This window comes from Bos javanicus, chromosome 21, assembly GCF_032452875.1.
Source record: "Bos javanicus breed banteng chromosome 21, ARS-OSU_banteng_1.0, whole genome shotgun sequence".
In the NCBI taxonomy this organism is placed as follows: domain Eukaryota; kingdom Metazoa; phylum Chordata; class Mammalia; order Artiodactyla; family Bovidae; genus Bos; species Bos javanicus.
In genome coordinates this window covers 56,847,230-56,864,271 of record NC_083888.1, presented here as the reverse complement: position 1 = coordinate 56,864,271, position 17,042 = coordinate 56,847,230, and the positions used below count along the sequence as shown (strand labels likewise).

Genomic DNA, 17,042 nt, shown 5'->3' with positions numbered 1-17,042 from the left:
AAAGATTGAAGGCAGGAGGATAAGGGGGCAACAGAGGGTGAGATAGTTAGATGACATCACCAACTCCATGGACATGAGTTTGAGAAACCTCCGGGAGATGGTGAGTGACAGGAAGCCTGGTATGCTGCAGTCCCTGGGGTCACAAAGAGTTGGACACAACTAAGCAACCAAACAACAACACACACACACACATATATATAACATATATAATAAATAACAAAAACATATATATGTATGGAATACTACTCAGCCTTAAAAAAAGAATGAAATTTTGTCATTTGCAATAACATAGATGGACTCAGAGGGTATTATGCTAAGTGAAATAAGTCAGGTAAAGACAAATTCGGTATGATATCACTTACATGTGGAATCTAAAAAATACAACAAACTAGTGAATACAACAAAAAAGAATGAGACTCACAGATACAGAGAACAAACTAGTGGTTGCCCGTGGAAAGAAGGAAAGTGAGAGGGGCAGTATAAGCAAAGAGGATTAAAAGGTACAAACTGTTTTGCATAAAATAAGCTATAAGGATCACTGTACAGCACAGGGAATCGAGCCAATATTTTATAATAACTATAAATGGAGTATAACCTTCAAAAATTGTGACTCACTATACTGTACACCTATAACTTATATAATACTGTATGTTCTTGCCTGGAAACACCAGGGACAGAGGAGCCTGGTGGACTCCAGTTCATGGGGTCGCATAGAGTTGAACATGACTGAGTGAGTAATACTCATTTTATCGTGTACACCTGTCACTTACATAATATTATACAGCAACTATACTTCAATTTTAAAAAAGTTTAAAAAGAGGGAGAGGGACACTAAAGTTATGTAAGTATGGAAGTCATGTTCTGACCTGAAACCCAACATTTTGTTACAAATGACTATAAAAATACTCGATTAAAATTTTTATACCTCTTAGGTCTAGAACACAAATTTTTAAAAACTTTATTGTGATATATATCACATATTATAAAATTTACTCTTTTAAACTGTACAATTCAAACTTGTACAAAGTTTTTTGCTTTTGTTTTGGTTTTGATTTTGGTTGTGCAGTACGGCTAGGAGAATCCTAGCTCCCCAACCAGGGATCGAATCCTTGCCCTCAGCAATGAAGGGGAAGAGTCCTAACCACTGTACTGCCAGAGAATTCCCAAAATTAGATATCTGTTTTTTTAAGATTTATTTATTTGACTGCACAGGGTCTTAGTTGTGGCATGCAGGATCTTTTGTCATTCAAACTCTTAGTTGCTGCATGTGGGATCTAGTTCCCTGACCAGGGATTGAACCTTGGCCCCTTACACTGGGAGCTTAACGTTTTATCCACTGGACCACCTGGGAAGTCCCTCTTTTTTTTTTTTTTTGGCCATGCCTGGTGGCTCAGAGGGTAAAAGCATCTGTATGCAATGCAGGAGACCTGGGTTCAATCCCTGGGTCGGGAAGATCCCCTGGAGAAGGAAATGGCAACCCACTCCAGTACTCCTGTCTGGAAAATCCCATGGACGGAAAAGCCTGATAGGCTACAGTCCAAGGGGTCGAAAAGAGTCAGACATGACTGAGCAACTTCACTTTTACGGCTTGTGGGTCTTATTACTCAACCAGGGATTGACTCCATGACCCCTGCAATGGAAGGGTGGAATCCTAACCACTGGACCACTAGGGAATTCCCTCAGTGGTTTTTAATATACTCACAGTTGTGTACCTATCACCAATATCTAATTTAAGAACATTTTTGTCACGCCAAAGAGAAAACTCTGTACCTGTTTGCAGTCGTTCCCCATTCTATTCCAATCCCTGGCTGGGAGAAAATATTTGCAAAAGACATATCTGATAAAGAGGATAATAGTCTTTATCAGATATCTATATAACTCTTTATTAGTATATAGATATAGATATCTCTTAAAGCTTAGCAATAGAAAATTAACAACCCAGTTTTAAAATGAGCAAAAGACCTGAACAGACATCTCACTGAAGAGGATATAAAGATAACGTGTAAATATGTGAATAGATGCTCAACATCATGTATCACTAAGGAATTTCAGATTAAAACAACAATGAGATATCACTACTCACTTACTGGGATGGCCAACATCCCAAACACTGAAGATACCAAAAGTTGATGAGAATGTAGAATAAGGACTCTTGTTCATCACTGGGGAGAATGCAAAATGGTACAGGCATAGCTACTTTGCAAGACAATTTGGCAGTTTTTCACAGAAATAAACATACTTGTTCCGTGTGGTGCTGCAATTGCACTCCTTCATATTTATCCAAGTGAGTGAAAACTTATGTCCACACAAAGTCTGCACATGGATGTCTACAGTAGTTTTACTTACAACTGCCAAAATTTGGAAATAACTAAAATGTCCTCCAGTAGATGAACAGATAAATAAACTGTGGTACATTCAGACAATGGAATATTATCCAGGGCTAAAATGAAATGAACTCTCAAGCCATGAAAAGATACGGGGAAAAAAGCATATTACTAAGTGAAAGAAACCAATATTTCTTTCACTACATAGTGAAAGAAGGCTACATAGTATAGGAATCCAACTAAATGACATTCTAGAAAAGTCAAAACCATGGAGACTATAAAAAAAGATCAGTGGTCGCCAAGGGTTGAGGGGAGGGAGAGATGAACAGGCAGGGCACAGAGAATTTTTAGGGCAGTGAAACCATTGTGTATGGTTTCAGTATGATACTGTAATGGTAGATTGATATCACCACACATATGTCAAAATCCATAGACCGCACAACACCAAGAGTAAACCCTAATGTAAATTATGGACTTTGGGTGATAATGATGTGTCAATGTAGGTTCATTGGTTGTCATAAAACACTACTCTGGTGCAGGATGTTGATTGTTGGGGTATATGGAATTTTCTGTACTTTTTTCTCAATTTTGCTGTGAACCTAAAACTACTCTAAAAAGTAAAGTTTACCAAAAATAACCAAAATAGGGGCTTCCCTGGTGGTTCAGTGGCAAAGAATCCACCTGCCAATGCAGGAGACATGGGTTCGATCCCTAATCAGGGAAGATCCCACATGCCATGGAGCAACTAAGCCCATGCCCCACAACTACTGAGCCTGTGCTCTAGGGCTGGTGCCCCACAACTACTGAGCCTGTGTGCCTGGAGCCTGTGCTCCACAAAAAAGGAAGCCACAGTGATGAGAAGGTCGTGTAACGCAACTGGAGAGTAACCTCACTTGCTGCAAGTAGAGAAAAATCCTGTGCAGCAAGGAAGACCCAGCACAGCCTAATACTAGTAAGTAGATAAATTAATATTATTTTTAAAAAGATACAACACATTTAAAAAAATAACCTAAATAAATAAGTAAACAGAATAGCACACCAAGAGACTATCATATATACCTGACTTAAGTATTATGCATAAGCTGTGACAGTTCCAAGTGTAGGGCTCCTGTTGCCCTGCCTAGGATCCCCTCACTCAGCCAATGAGCTCCCAGGTGTTGGCTGCTAAGAACTCACTCTGCATCTTTCTTAGGTTGGTTCCTACTCTGCCTTTGGTGAAGGGAAGCTGTCCCCCATCAGGAGATGCCCAGGAGTTTATACTCTTCTTCATGACCGACAATTGGCCAATGTGGGTATATAACAGCTCAGCCCACTTGCCTCTGGGTGGGACAACCTTTCTGGCACCAAGTGTGCTTCAGAGATCCCCATGGGATCAGGCTGAAGATCACCTCTTCGTGAACCCACATCTGTGTGGAGTTCCTTCCTTTGCCCTGTCCCTTTCCCCCACTCCCCCCAGGTTCCTCCTGAGAACACGTCTTGAACAACGCACTTGCACAAGGATCGCTTCTCAGGCTTTGCTCTGGGGAACTGATCTATGACAGTTCCTACGGACTGTCCCTGTCTTCGAAGTATATCCTGATTTGTTTTGCAAAATATTATATGGAAAGTCATCTTTAAAGGGTCAGGTGATTCACTGTCCACAGCATTGCTTTGATACAAAGGATCTTTACATATTTGTTTCCGCATTGGTGGTCTGAGACACATCGCATTGCTCTTGAATCTGACTCCACAAAACCAAGATTTTTCCTCCCATGCACATGTTTTTACATTAAAAGAGTGATTTTAGAGAAGGAAAAAAAAGTGGAAGTGAAAACAAAAAGGACTATGGTGGTGACATGGTGGTGATATGATGGTGACATACAATGTGGCCAGAAATGAGTCTGAAAAACTGTGGGTTTCCCTTGGGTGGGTCACAGATTTCACAATAAGCCTTGTGTTTACTAGCACACATACACGCACATGTTTATTTATATAATTCAGTATTTCCCCTTAAAGAACCTACTCTATTAAAATCAGTCAGGGGACTTCCCTGGTGGTCCAGTGGCTAAGAATCCCCCTGCCAATGCATGAAATGCGAGTTCAATCCCTGCTGGTGAACTACGATCCCACTTGTCAGCATTTAAGCCTGCACACCGCAACTACTGAGCCCATGGGCACAACTAAGACCTAGGGCAGCCAAAAAAAAAAAAAAAAAAAAACAGTCAGAATTCCTACCTTGTTGCTGTGGTTTGGTCGCTCAGTCATGTCTGACTCTGCAACCCCATGGACTGCAGCACGCCAGGTTTCCCTGTCCTTCACTATCTCCCAGAGTTTGCTCAAACTCATGTCCATCAAGTTGATGATGCCATCTAATCATCTCATCCTCTGTTGTCCCCTTCTCCTCCTGCCTTCAATGTTTCCCAGCATCAGGGTCTTTTCCAATGAGTTGGCTCTTCCCATCAGGTGGCCAAAGTATTGGAGTTTCAGCTTCAGCATTAGTCCCTCCAATAAATATTCAGGGTTGATTTCCTTTAGGTTGACTGGCTTGATCTTGCAGCCCAGGGGACTCTCAAGAGTCTTCTCCAACACCACGGTTCAAAAGCATCAATTCTTCAGAGGTTAGCCTTCTTTGCGGTCCAACTCTCACGTCCCTACATTACTACTGGAAAAACCATAGCTTTGACTATACAAACCTCTGTTGGCAAAGTGACGTCTCTGCTTTTTAATATGCTGTCTAGGTTTATCATAGCTCTTCTTCCAAGAAGCAAACATATTTTAATTTCATGGCTGCAGTCACTGTCCACAGAGATTTTGGAACCCAAGAAAATAAAGTCTGTCATCATTTCCATTTCTCCCCCAACTATTTGTCATGAAGTGATGGGACTGGATGCCATGATCTTAGTTTTCTGAATGTTGAGTTTTAAGCCAGCTTTTCCACTCTCCTCTTTCACCTTCATCAAGAGGCATTCCTACCTTGGTCCTTCTGAAAAGCATACCCCACCAGGTAATGAAGATAACCTTGATACATCCTTGGAGGAGAAAAGCCCCAGATCAGCTTGATTCCTAACCCCTGCTCTCCAGGTTAAACTCCCTTATAGACTTTGGGCCATTTATTTAATTTTTCTGAGCCTTCACTTTTTCATTTGTAAAATGGAAATAGTTACAGCCTCTACTCCATAGATTTTATTAGTTAATTAATCCTTTAAAGGGCACTAAATGATAAACTCTGTTAACAGGTCCTGTTGTTGCTGTTAGTTGCTAAATCATGTCTGACTCTTTTGCAACCCCATGGACATAGCCCACCAGGCTCCTCTGTCCATGGGATTTCTCAGGCAAGAACACTGGAGTGGGTTGCATTTCCTTCTCCAGGGTATCTTCTCCACCCAGGGATCGAACCCACATCTCTACTTCCTCCAACTGGATCTTTGTCAGGAGAAAGGGCAAGGGATGGCTTAAAGTTGCCAGTTAGAGGCTTCTCAGATTTGATCCTCTCTGGTTTAAGTCACTGTCCTTCAGATTGTGGGGGGGAAACTGATTAGTTTCTCAGGCTGTCTTCTTGGCAGAAATGGCTGGATATCCCCAAATACCCATTTTCTCTTACTTCCTGCAATAGAACTCTTGAATTTTAGCCAGGTTCGTGGCTACCCAACTAAAGACTGCATTTCCAAGCCTCCCTTGAAGCCAGGTATGACCATGTGCCTCAGCTCTGGCCAATGTACATGTACATTTTCCAGCCAGGTGCCTGGAATATGACATGGTGTGGAGCCACTTTGGACCAGATAAAGTCAACAACCCAGGAATGGAAATGCTCAAGACAGAAGGAAATTGGGTCCCTAACACCAGGCAATCTATCAGCCCTGGACTTCCAACACTTGTGTTTCACAAGACAAACCTATCTTGTTAGTGTCACTGTCACTTTGGTCTTTGTCATAGGAGCTGACTCTGCATTCTAATTAACAAACTTTTTATTCCCTCCTCTCTTTCTCAAACAGTGTCTGGAAAAGGGCAAACTTATGTAGCCTCGTGGCCATCAGCAGTGAGCTCCATTTGGTTCTCCACTTGGAGTCTCACAGGCTGAAATCAAGATGTCGGTTGGTGTGAATGCCTACCTGGAGGCTCTGGGGAAGAATCCACTTCCGAGCTTATTCAGTTGGTTGACGGAATTATATTCCTTGTGGTTGTAGGAATGCTGTCCTCATTCCTTTGCTGGCTGTCAGCTGGAGACCACTCTCAGCTCCTCAACCTGCCTGAATGCTGGTGGCCCTTCCACCTTCAAGCCAACAACTTTCTCTAGCACTGCTGCTGCTGCTGCCGCCAAGTCACTTCAGTCGTGTCCGACTCTGTGCGACCCCATAGACGGCAGCCCACCAGGCTCCCCCATCCCTGGGATTCTCCAGGCAAGAACACTGGAGTGGGTCACCATTTCCTTCTCAGTGCATGACAGTGAAAAGGGTAAGTGAAGTCGCTCAGTAGTGCCCGACTCTTTGCGACCCCATGGACTGCAGCCTACCAGGCTCCTCCGTCCGTGGGATTTTCCAGGCACTAGCCAGACCAAATTCTGCTTTTAAAGGGCTCCTACACATCTATGCTTATATGCCCAGATAATCTCCTTTTTGCCATATAACATAATCACAGGAATAATATCTCATCATATTCAGAGGTTTCACACATACTTAAGGAGGAGCAGATTAGACTTAAATGAGGGTCATTCTTAGACTACTGCCTATCATACAGGTAAATAAATGCTTATTGTTTGAGTGGAAATCCTTAAAAAAAAACAACCAAGAAGAGACAGGGCCTCCCCTGAGTAAAGGAGCACAGCAAACAGCATTTATCTGTATCATTTAATTTAATTGATAAGTTAAATTAATTTATCATTTAATTCAGTTGATTAAATTGTCATTTAATTGTCATTTAACTGTCATTTAATTCAATTGATAAATTTATTTAATGAGTATCTATTACATGACAGCTTATGCTTTTAGGCACTGTGGATATAGAAATAAATAAGATAGACTGGGTCTTGCTTTCAAGCAGCTTGTGTATTTATTTTAAAATATTTATTTCTTTGGTTGTACCAGGTCTTAGCTGTGACACTTGGGGTCTAGCTTCCTGACCAAGGATTGAACCCAGGCCCCCTGAATTGGGAGCATGGAAGCCTAGCCACTGGACCACTAGGGAAGTCCCTCAAGCAGTTTAAATTTTACTGGAGTCACAGGAAATTTACTAACAAATGTATAAAGTGAGATTGTAAAGCAAAGTAAAAGGCTAGGGAATGGTGGAGGTTTGTGTGACTATTACAGGTCTGCGGGCCCAGGATGGCATCTCTGAGGAGGTGGTGCTATTTAAGCAGAAGCTAGCTATATGTCTGGAAGGGGAAGGGCATTCCAGGAAGAGGGAGCTGCATACACAAAGGTAAGAAAGTCATTAGGCTGGAGAGGAGTAACTCATGTGGCAGGAAATGAGGTCATGGGGACAGGTAGGAGTAAGGCCATGCGAGCCAGTGGAATTTTGTTCTGGAAGGATGGGATGGTTTTTAAGCTGAAAATCAAGATGAAAAGTTTTGCAAATAGAGAGTAGTGAGGGTTGCATGCAACGTAAAGGTAATTAATGCCTCTGAACTGCACATATGAAAATGGTTAAAATAAGCACGTTTTATGTTATATGTTTTACTACAATAAAAAAAATGGAAAAAAAAAGAATAAACAGTACTTGGTCAGAGTAAAAACAAGAGTCAGGAGCCAGAGGGAACAGCATAATTACCTGCTTAGGGGAGGCACTTCCCTGACGGTCCAGTGGTTAAGACTCAGAGCCTCCAATGCAGGGGGCACAGGTTTGATCCCTTGTCAGGGAACTAGACCTCTACATGCTATGCAGCACAGTCAAAAAATAAAAACAAACAAACAAAATTAGGTTGTTACCAAAAAAAAAAAAAAATGCTTAGGGGAAGGGAGGGTATGGACCATTAAAAAAAAAAAAAAGACCATCTGAAGAAGGCCTAAGGGTGTCTTCTAGGGTGTTGGCCAAGCTCAGGTTTTCATCCAGGGGCTGGTTACCTGGATGTGTTTGCTCTGTGAAAATGTACGGAGCTGTACATTTATAATTTGTGCATTTTCCTCTATGCATGTTATACTTTCATTGAAATATTTAAGCTGAAAACAAGTCCAGTTTGTTTGTGGTGGGAGGAATTGAAGGTAGGGACCCTCGGGGCTCAGGCTAGGGCCCAGCACTTATCATGTACTCAGTGAATAGCTGACACTTGGCTGGAATCGGAACTAAGTTTTTTCATTAGCTGGCACTAGTGATAAAGAACCCGTCTGACAATGCAGGAGATAAGAGACGAAGGCTGAATCCCTGGGTCAGGAAGATCCCCTGGAGGAGGGCATGGCAACCCATTCCAGTATTCCTGCTTGGAGAATCCCATGGACAGAGAAGCCTGGCGGGCCACAGTCCATAGGGTCGAAAAGAGTCAGACATGACAGAAGAGACTGAGCACACAGCACATGTTATTTCATTCTATCTTTACCACAGCTCTACGAAGCACAAAGAAGTGAAGCACTTGTCTAGGATCACACAGTCAGGAAGTGGTGGAGAGGGAACTGAAACCCAGGTGGTCTGGATTCACCATCTAGGCCTTTAGCCATCACATCCAATGGAATGAGTGAATGCTATATGCAGCTCGCTCTCTCTCTAAACTAGAGGTTCTCAACATGGGGGAAACGTTGGGCAAAGTCTGGACACATCTTTGGCTGCCACAACTTGAGAGAGGGGTGCTGCTAGCATTGGGTAGGTAGTGGCCAGCGATGCTGCTAAACATCTTAAAATGTGCAGGACAAGCCCACCTTCCCACCAACAAAAAATAACTGGGCCTCAAATATGTTAATGCTGAGAAGCATTAACAAATTTGCTCTCAGTTCAGTTCAGTTCAGTCACTCAGTCGTGTCCGACCCTTTGTGACCCCATGAATCACAGCACGCCAGGCCTCCCTGTCTATCACCAACTCCCGGAGTTCACTCAAACTCATGTCCATCGAGTTGGTGATGCCATCCAGCCATCTCATCCTCTGTTGTCCCCTTCTCCTCCTGCCCCCAATCCCTCCCAGCATCAGAGTCTTTTCCAATGAGTCAACTCTTCGCACAAGGTGGCCAAAGTACTAGAGTTTCAGCTTTAGCATCATTCCTTCCAAAGAACACCCAGGGCTGATCTCCTTTAGAATGGACTGATTGGATCTCCTTGCAGTCCAAGGGGCTCTCAAGAGTCTTCTCCAACACTACAGTTCAAAAGCATCAATTCTTTGGCAATCAGCCTTCTTCACAGTCCAACTCTCACATCCATACATGACCACTGGAAAAACCATAGCCTTGACTAGACAGACTTTTGTTGGCAAAGTAATGTCTCTGCTTTTGAATATGCTATCTAGGTTGGTCATAACTTTCCTTCCAAGGAGTAAGCGTCTTTTAATTTCATGGCTACAGTCACCATCTGTAGTGATTTTGGAGCCCCAAAAAATAAAGTCTGACACTGTTTCCACTGTTTCCCCATCAATTTCCCATGAAGTGATGGGACCGGACGCCATGATCTTCGTTTTCTGAATGTTGAGCGTTAAGCCAACTTTTTCACTCTCTACTTTCACTTTCATCAAGAGGCTTTTTAGTTCCTCTTCACTTTCTGCCATAAGGGTGGTGTCATCTGCATATCTGAGGTTATTGATATTTCTCCCGGCAATCTTGATTCCAGCTTGTGTTTCTTCCAGTCCAGCGTTTCTCATAATGTACTCTGCATATAAGTTAAATAAGCAGGGTGTCAATATACAGCCTTGACAAAACTTGCTCTAGACCTAACCGATTACTTTCACACTCTCCCCAGCTCTTGTTGTTTTATAATCATAATCTCTTACTTAATCTCCCATCATTAGATAAGAAAAGACTTTGAACCTGCCGTGGTTCCTCATGGTTCTTATCTGTGGTGACAGTTATCCACCACATCCATATCCGGCTGAGCCTCATTAACCTCTGCTTATATGGAATGGTGGCAAGAGTCCCCTGATGGTGACTTTTCCCGTGATAATTTGGCCAGGGGCATTTGATGGGGAGATCCCCATGCCCATGTGTCCACAGGGGGCCTGCCATCTTCCTGCCGCCTGTGTGCTGTTTCAGCACTGACCTCTGCTCCTGGTGCTTCCCATTGGCAGAGCACACCCCCTACCTAGGTGACATTCTGTGAGGGGGTACAGGAGCCCAGGCAGTGCTGAAATTCAGATCCCCATCTTCTTTTCCTCATTGGGAGTCTTAATTCATAGCTCAGCAGCCACAGGCATCTTATTAACACAGTGAGTAGCTAATATTAATAGGGCATTTACTTGGTGCTAAGTACTGGATTAATAAACTTAATTCTCAGAAAGACCTTATGAAGTAGGTACTGTTTATTCTTTCTTTTTTTTAAAAAAAAAAATTCTTTTATTTATTTATTTGGCTGTACCGGGTCTTAGTTGCATCGTGTGGGATTCAGTTTCCTGACCAAGGATGGAACCTAGGCCCTCTGCATTGGGAGACTGGGAGTGTGAAATCTTAGCTTCTGGACCTCCAGGGAAGTCTGGGTGCTTTCTTCCCCACCTCCCCCTGCCCCCTGCCCTGCCGTTTGACAGTTGAAGAAACCCAGGCACTGAGAAGCTAAGTGACTTGCATAGGTCACACAGCTTATAAGTGGTAACACTGGAATTTGGATCTAGATAACTTGATGAGAGAGCACACCATGTACAAGTTCCCATGCCAAGCCTCTTGCATCTCAGCCTCCTCCCCATAGCTGGCCTAGGTTAGCCACCTTACAGCATCTTCTGAGGCTCATCTGACCAACACCAGGGATCCCTCAATTTTCAGTCACCTTCTCTTGTTTCAACTCTGAGCTCTGAGCCCACACTGCTGCTGAGGAAGACTGGGGGGACTACCCTGGGCCCTTTGTTTGCCTAAACATGCCTGGCACCAAGCCACCACATTCATTCCATTTCAAGTGTGAAAACCTAACCAGCCGGAGGTCGCCATTTATTCTGGGTGAACAGAGGGAGTGGTTAAGGATGCTCTGCCTCTCTTACAAGACAGTAAGTTCTCAAGTGTAAGGAACAGATTCCTATTTCTCTCCATGCTCAGTTACATCTGAGAAATGGAAAATTTCCTGACACAACACATTGGTAAATATGGATGTCACGTCACCAGCAATTGCAGCCACTACATATGGTGAGCTGGTGAGCCCTGAGGGAACCCAGGAAGGAAAAAATACCTGCCATCTAGCAGACATCAGACAGCAGCTACTCCCTATGGTGAGCCCCGAGGAAGCTCAGGATGTAAAAACAGTATACTGTGCTGAGTGAGGTGCAACATCAAAGGATTGATTTCAGTGAGTCCAGATGCTTGCATCTTCCCATACCTAGTAAAGTGCTAAATTCCTTAACTTGGGTTATCTGGTTTTCTTTAACAATAACCTTTTTATGTTCAGACTACTTGTCCTTTATTGCAAAACTTCTATATAGCCTGGCTCCTCCTTGGAGCAGTTCTCTCAGGGTTACTTGAGATGCTATCCCCCGGACTCGAAGTATTAAAAATTCCCACTGAATAAAGCATAATCCTCAACTTTTAGGTTGTGAATGTTTCTAAAGCCCGCACACCTGGCACATAACATTTATGCTCCTAGAACTGGACATGGAACAACAGACTGGTTCCAAATAGGAAAAGGAGTTCGTGAAGGCTGTATATTGTCACCCTGTTTATTTAACTTATATGCAGAGTACATCATGAGAAACGCTGGACTGGAAGAAACACAAACTGGAATCAAGATTGCCGGGAGAAATATCAATAACCTCAGACATGCAGATGACACCACCCTTATGGCAGAAAGTGAAGAGGAACTCAAAAGCCTCTTGATGAAAGTGAAAGTGGAGAGTGAAAAGTTGGCTTAAAGCTCAACATTCAGAAAACGAAGATCATGGCATCCGGTCCCATCACTTCATGGGAAATAGATGGGGAAACAGTGGAAACAGTGTCAGACTTTATTTTCTACACCATCACTACAGATGGTGACTGCAGCCATGAAATTAAAAGACGCTTACTCCTTGGAAGGAAAGTTATGACCAACCTAGACAGCATATTCAAAAGCAGAGACATTACTTTGCCAGCAAAGGTTCGTCTAGTCAAGGCTATGGTTTTTCCTGTGGTCATGTATGGATATGAGAGTTGGACTGTGAAGAAGGCTGAGCGCCAAAGAATTGATGCTTTTGAACTGTAGTGTTGGAGAAGACTCTTGAGAGTCCCTTGGACTGCAAGGAGATCCAACCAGTCCATTCTGAAGGAGATCAGCCCTGGGATTTCTTTGGAAGGAATGATGCTAAAGCTGAAACTCCAGTACTTTGGCCACCTCATGTGAAGAGTTGACTCATTGGAAAAGACTCTGATGCTGGGAGGGACTGGGGGCAGGAGGAGAAGGGGACGACAGAGGATGAGATGGCTGGATGGCATCACTGACTCGATGGATGTGAGTCTGAGTGAACTCCGGGAGTTGGTGATGGACAGGGAGGCCTGGCGTGCTGCGATTCATGGGGTCGCAAAGAGTCGGACACGACAGAGTGACTGATCTGATCTGATCTGATCTGATTGAGGAAGACTGTGAAAGCACAGTGGTCATGAGAACTGACTTTGGGCTTGGACAGACCTGAACTTGAAGCCCTGGTCACTTCCAAGCTGTGATCTTGGGCCAAGTACTTAACTCAGGGTGGGTAAGCTTTTTCTGTAAATGGTCACACAGTATACAGATTCTTTGGTGGGCCACATGGTCTCTCCTATAATAGCTCATCTCTGCCTTGTTCTCCCAAAGAGTCATACCTAAACCAATGGGTGTGGCTGTGTTCCTCTAGACTTTTATCCACAAAATAGGCAGTAGGCCCAGGGTAGTACACAGACCCAAGATTTGCAGTTTAAAAAAAAAATATATATATATATAAAAGGATATCAGGGAGTTCCTTGGTGGTCTGGTGGTTAGGACTCTGCTTTCACTGCTGAGGGCCTAAGTTAAACTGTGGTGGTGTTAGGGGAATCACACTGATTGAAACTGCCCACCCTGGCCAGGCACCATAGAAACTATTTGCATAATTTGTTTTACGACAGGAGGTCCTAGTAAGGAACATGGAACTAATAAGCCTCCACCAACCAGAAGAGTTTTTCTGGAACTCTCTTGCTTTTTCCATGATCCAGCGGATATTGGCAATTTTATCTCTGATTCCTCTGCCTTTTCTAAAACCAGCTTGAATATCAGGAAGTTCACGGTTCACATATTGCTGAAGCCTGGCTTGGAGACTTTTGAGCATTACTTTACTAGCATGTGAGATGAGTGCAATTGTGCGGTAGTTTGAGCATTCTTTGGCATTGCCTTTCTTTGGGATCAGAATGAAAACTGACCTTTTCCAGTCCTGTGGCCACTGCTGAGTTTTCCAAATTTGCTGGCATATTGACTGCAGCACTTTCACAGCATCATCTTTCAGGATTTGAAATAGCTCAACTGGAATTCCATCACCTCCACTAGCTTTGTTCGTAGTGATGCTTTCTAAGGCCTACTTGACTTCACATTCCAGGATGTCTGGCTCTAGGTCAGTGATCACACCAAGTTCCAGAAAAACATCCGACACGACTGAGCAACTGAACTGAACTGAACTGAACTGAACCGGAAGAGTTCGGGAAAGGTCAAAAGGAGACACCACATGTCCACCTCCCAAAATCTTTCTCTCTGGCATCCATCTTGGCTAAACAAGGTGTGCACCGCCAGGAAGGACTGAGTCAGAATGATTGGCTAAAGATGACCCAGAAACTAATCCCATCACCATAAAACCCGAGACTGCAAGCCATGTGACAGAGCTGTTCTCCTGGGTTCCCTTACCCTACTGCTCTCCAACCGGGTGCCCTGTCCCAATAAAATCTCTTGCTTTGTCAGCAGACGTGTTTCCTCGGACAATTCATTTCCGAGTGTTAGGCAAGAGCCCAGTTTCGGGCCCTGGAAGGGGTCCCCTTTCCTGCAACAGTGGTGGAACTAATTTTACACAAGCCAACACAGCCAAGACAGTTCCAGAAAAACATCTATTTCTGCTTTATCGACTATGCCAAAGTCTTTGACTGTGTGGATCACAATAAACTGTGGAAAATTCTGAAAGAGATGGGAATACCAGACCACCTGACCTGCCTCTTGAGAAACCTATAGGCAGGTCAGGAAGCAAGTTAGAACTGGACATGGAACAATAGGCTGGTTCCAAATAGGAAAAGGAGTACGTCAGGCCTGTATATTGTCACCCTGCTTATTTAACTTATATGCAGAGTACATCATGAGAAACGCTGGGCTGGAAGAAACACAAGCTGGAATCAAGATTGCCAGGAGAAATATCAATAACCTCAGATATGCTGATGACACCACCCTTATGGCAGAAAGTAAAGAGGAACTATAAAGCCTCTTGATGAAAGTGAAAGTGGAGAGTGAAAAAGTTGGCTTAAAGCTGAACATTCAGAAAACGAAGATCATGGCATCTGGTCCCATCACTTCATGGGAAATAGATGGGGAAACAGTGGAAACAGTGTCAGACTTTATTTTTCTGGGCTCCAAAATCACTGCAGATGGTGACTGCAGCCATGAAATTAAGACGCTTACTCCTTGGAAGGAAAGTTATGACCAACCTAGATAGCATATTCAAAAGCAGAGACATTACTTTGCCAACAAAGAGTCTGTCTAGTCAAGGCTATGGTTTTTCCAGTGGTCATGTATGGATGTGAGAGTTGGACTGTGAAGAAAGCTGATTGCCAAAGAATTGATGCTTTTGAACTGTGGTGTTGGAGAAGACTCTTGAGAGTCCCTTGGACTATAAGGAGATCCAACCAGTCCATTCTAAAGGAGATGAGTCCTGGGTGTTCTTTGGAAGGACTGATGCTAAAGCTGAAACTCCAATACTTTGGCCACTTCATGTGAAGAGTTGACTCATTGGAAAAGACTCAGATGCTGGGAGGGATTGGGGGCAGGAGGAGAAGGGGACGACAGAGGATGAGATGGCTGGATGGCATCACCAACTCGATGGACATGAGTTTGAGTGAACCCAGGGAGTTGGTGATGGACAGGGAGGCCTGGCATGCTGCAATTCATGGCGTCTCAAAGAGTCAGACACGACTGAGCGACTGACCTGAACTGAACTGAACACAGTCACAACAAAAAAGATGAAACGAGAGAACCCATGAATGTAAGTCTCAATATCTTGTGCTCGATGTCCTTGGGCAGTACTGGACTTATAATAACTCCATTCAACTCAACTTTCTGAGCTCCACACCATGGCACTTGTATGTATAGTATTTTACTTTTCTCTCCCTGTGAGACAATACCAAACGTTTGAGAAGTAGCATACGGATAAAAAGCACCGGATTCTGGAAGTAGACTGCGTGGCTCCGAATTCTGGCTCTGCCACTTCAGAGGTATGTGATCTTCCGAAAATTAACCTCCCTGACATAACTTTCCTTAGTTGCCCCGTGTGTAAAGCTGGGATGACATTAACAGTGCCTCCCTCTCCTAGGGTTGTTACCAGGATGAAACGGATCTGCACATCCCATCACCTGGGGTTCTTTAAAGACTCCAAAACCCAGGCCACAGGCAGACCAAAATCTTTAGGGAGAGGCGGAGGCATCAGTACCTACGAAGCTACTACCCTATGTGGTTCTAATTTGTGTACAAGTTTAGAAGCGGAGTGTTAAACGGCTTAGGGCGCTGGGGATCGATCCTTCCGGGGAATCACTGCGCCCCTGGTTCCACACACGTCAGAACCACCCTTCCACCCTCACCCCATCCCGCCCTAATTCTCTGGATACCGTCCTCCCTGCGTTCCTTTGCTTTCTGGGATCAGAAGGCCCCGCGAGGGCTCGCTGGGACTTGTAGTTCCTGCGACTCTCCGGTCTCGTTCTCGCCTTCCATTGGCTTTCGAAGACGCTCCTCCCCGAAGCTCGGCCAATCGCCGCGGCGCAGCCAACCCTCAAAGCAAGGAGCTAGGACCCTGCTCAGCAATCTCTGCAGGGAGGACGCCGGCAGCTCACTTCTTTGAGGCTGCGCACCGCGAGGAGTTCCCACGGTCCCGCAGCAGGTAATCAATATCCCTGGCAGGGGACTGGGGCCCGGCCCAGCGCCCCAGACCAGGGTCGCCCATCGGCCGCAGATCTTGGCTTCATGTCTGGGATTTTCAGTTTCCCCGGCCTTTTTTTTTTTTTTTTTTTTTGAGTAAATCCATTTCTCATCGGGAGAAAGGGAGTTTTCGGCAAACGATGACTTCCGACGACCTCTCTCAGCCTTGCATCCCGTGGGGTTGGTGAGTTGGGGCTCCTTTTGTTGAGCGAGCTCTGGCTGGAAGCCCAGGCTCCTCCAAGAGCAGAGAGAAACAGGCGCGAGCTGAGAGCACATTTGCTAAGGTCCTATAGCCAGGGAATGCCAGGAGGGGGTCTCTTGTGTACTGTCTTAACAATCTAGAAACAACTCAGGTTGTTGAGGTTTGTAATGCTGAGGTTTCATCTGTTTCCAGTTAGTTCTTGGTAGCCTAAGGGGGAAGGGGTTATGTTAACCACAACAGCAAATATACCCAAAGGTATAAAAACATCCCTTCTGAGAAATCATAAAAGCTCCACTTCTCACAGGTTTGAGCTGGTGGGAGTTAACAGGATGATTCACATGAACCATGGAAGTGAA

The 17,042-nt window shown here is 44.2% G+C and overlaps 1 protein-coding gene across 1 annotated transcript in view; it reads left to right on the top strand.

Annotated features, from left to right (window-relative positions):
- The first annotated feature begins 16,320 nt into the window (after positions 1–16,320).
- Positions 16,321–17,042, top strand: part of LGMN (legumain) — a 35,858-nt gene continuing 35,136 nt past the window's right edge. Inside the window, exon 1 of the mRNA XM_061395139.1 lies at positions 16,321–16,446. The gene's annotated coding sequence lies outside the window, so the exon portion shown is untranslated. The remainder of the gene's footprint in view (positions 16,447–17,042) is intronic.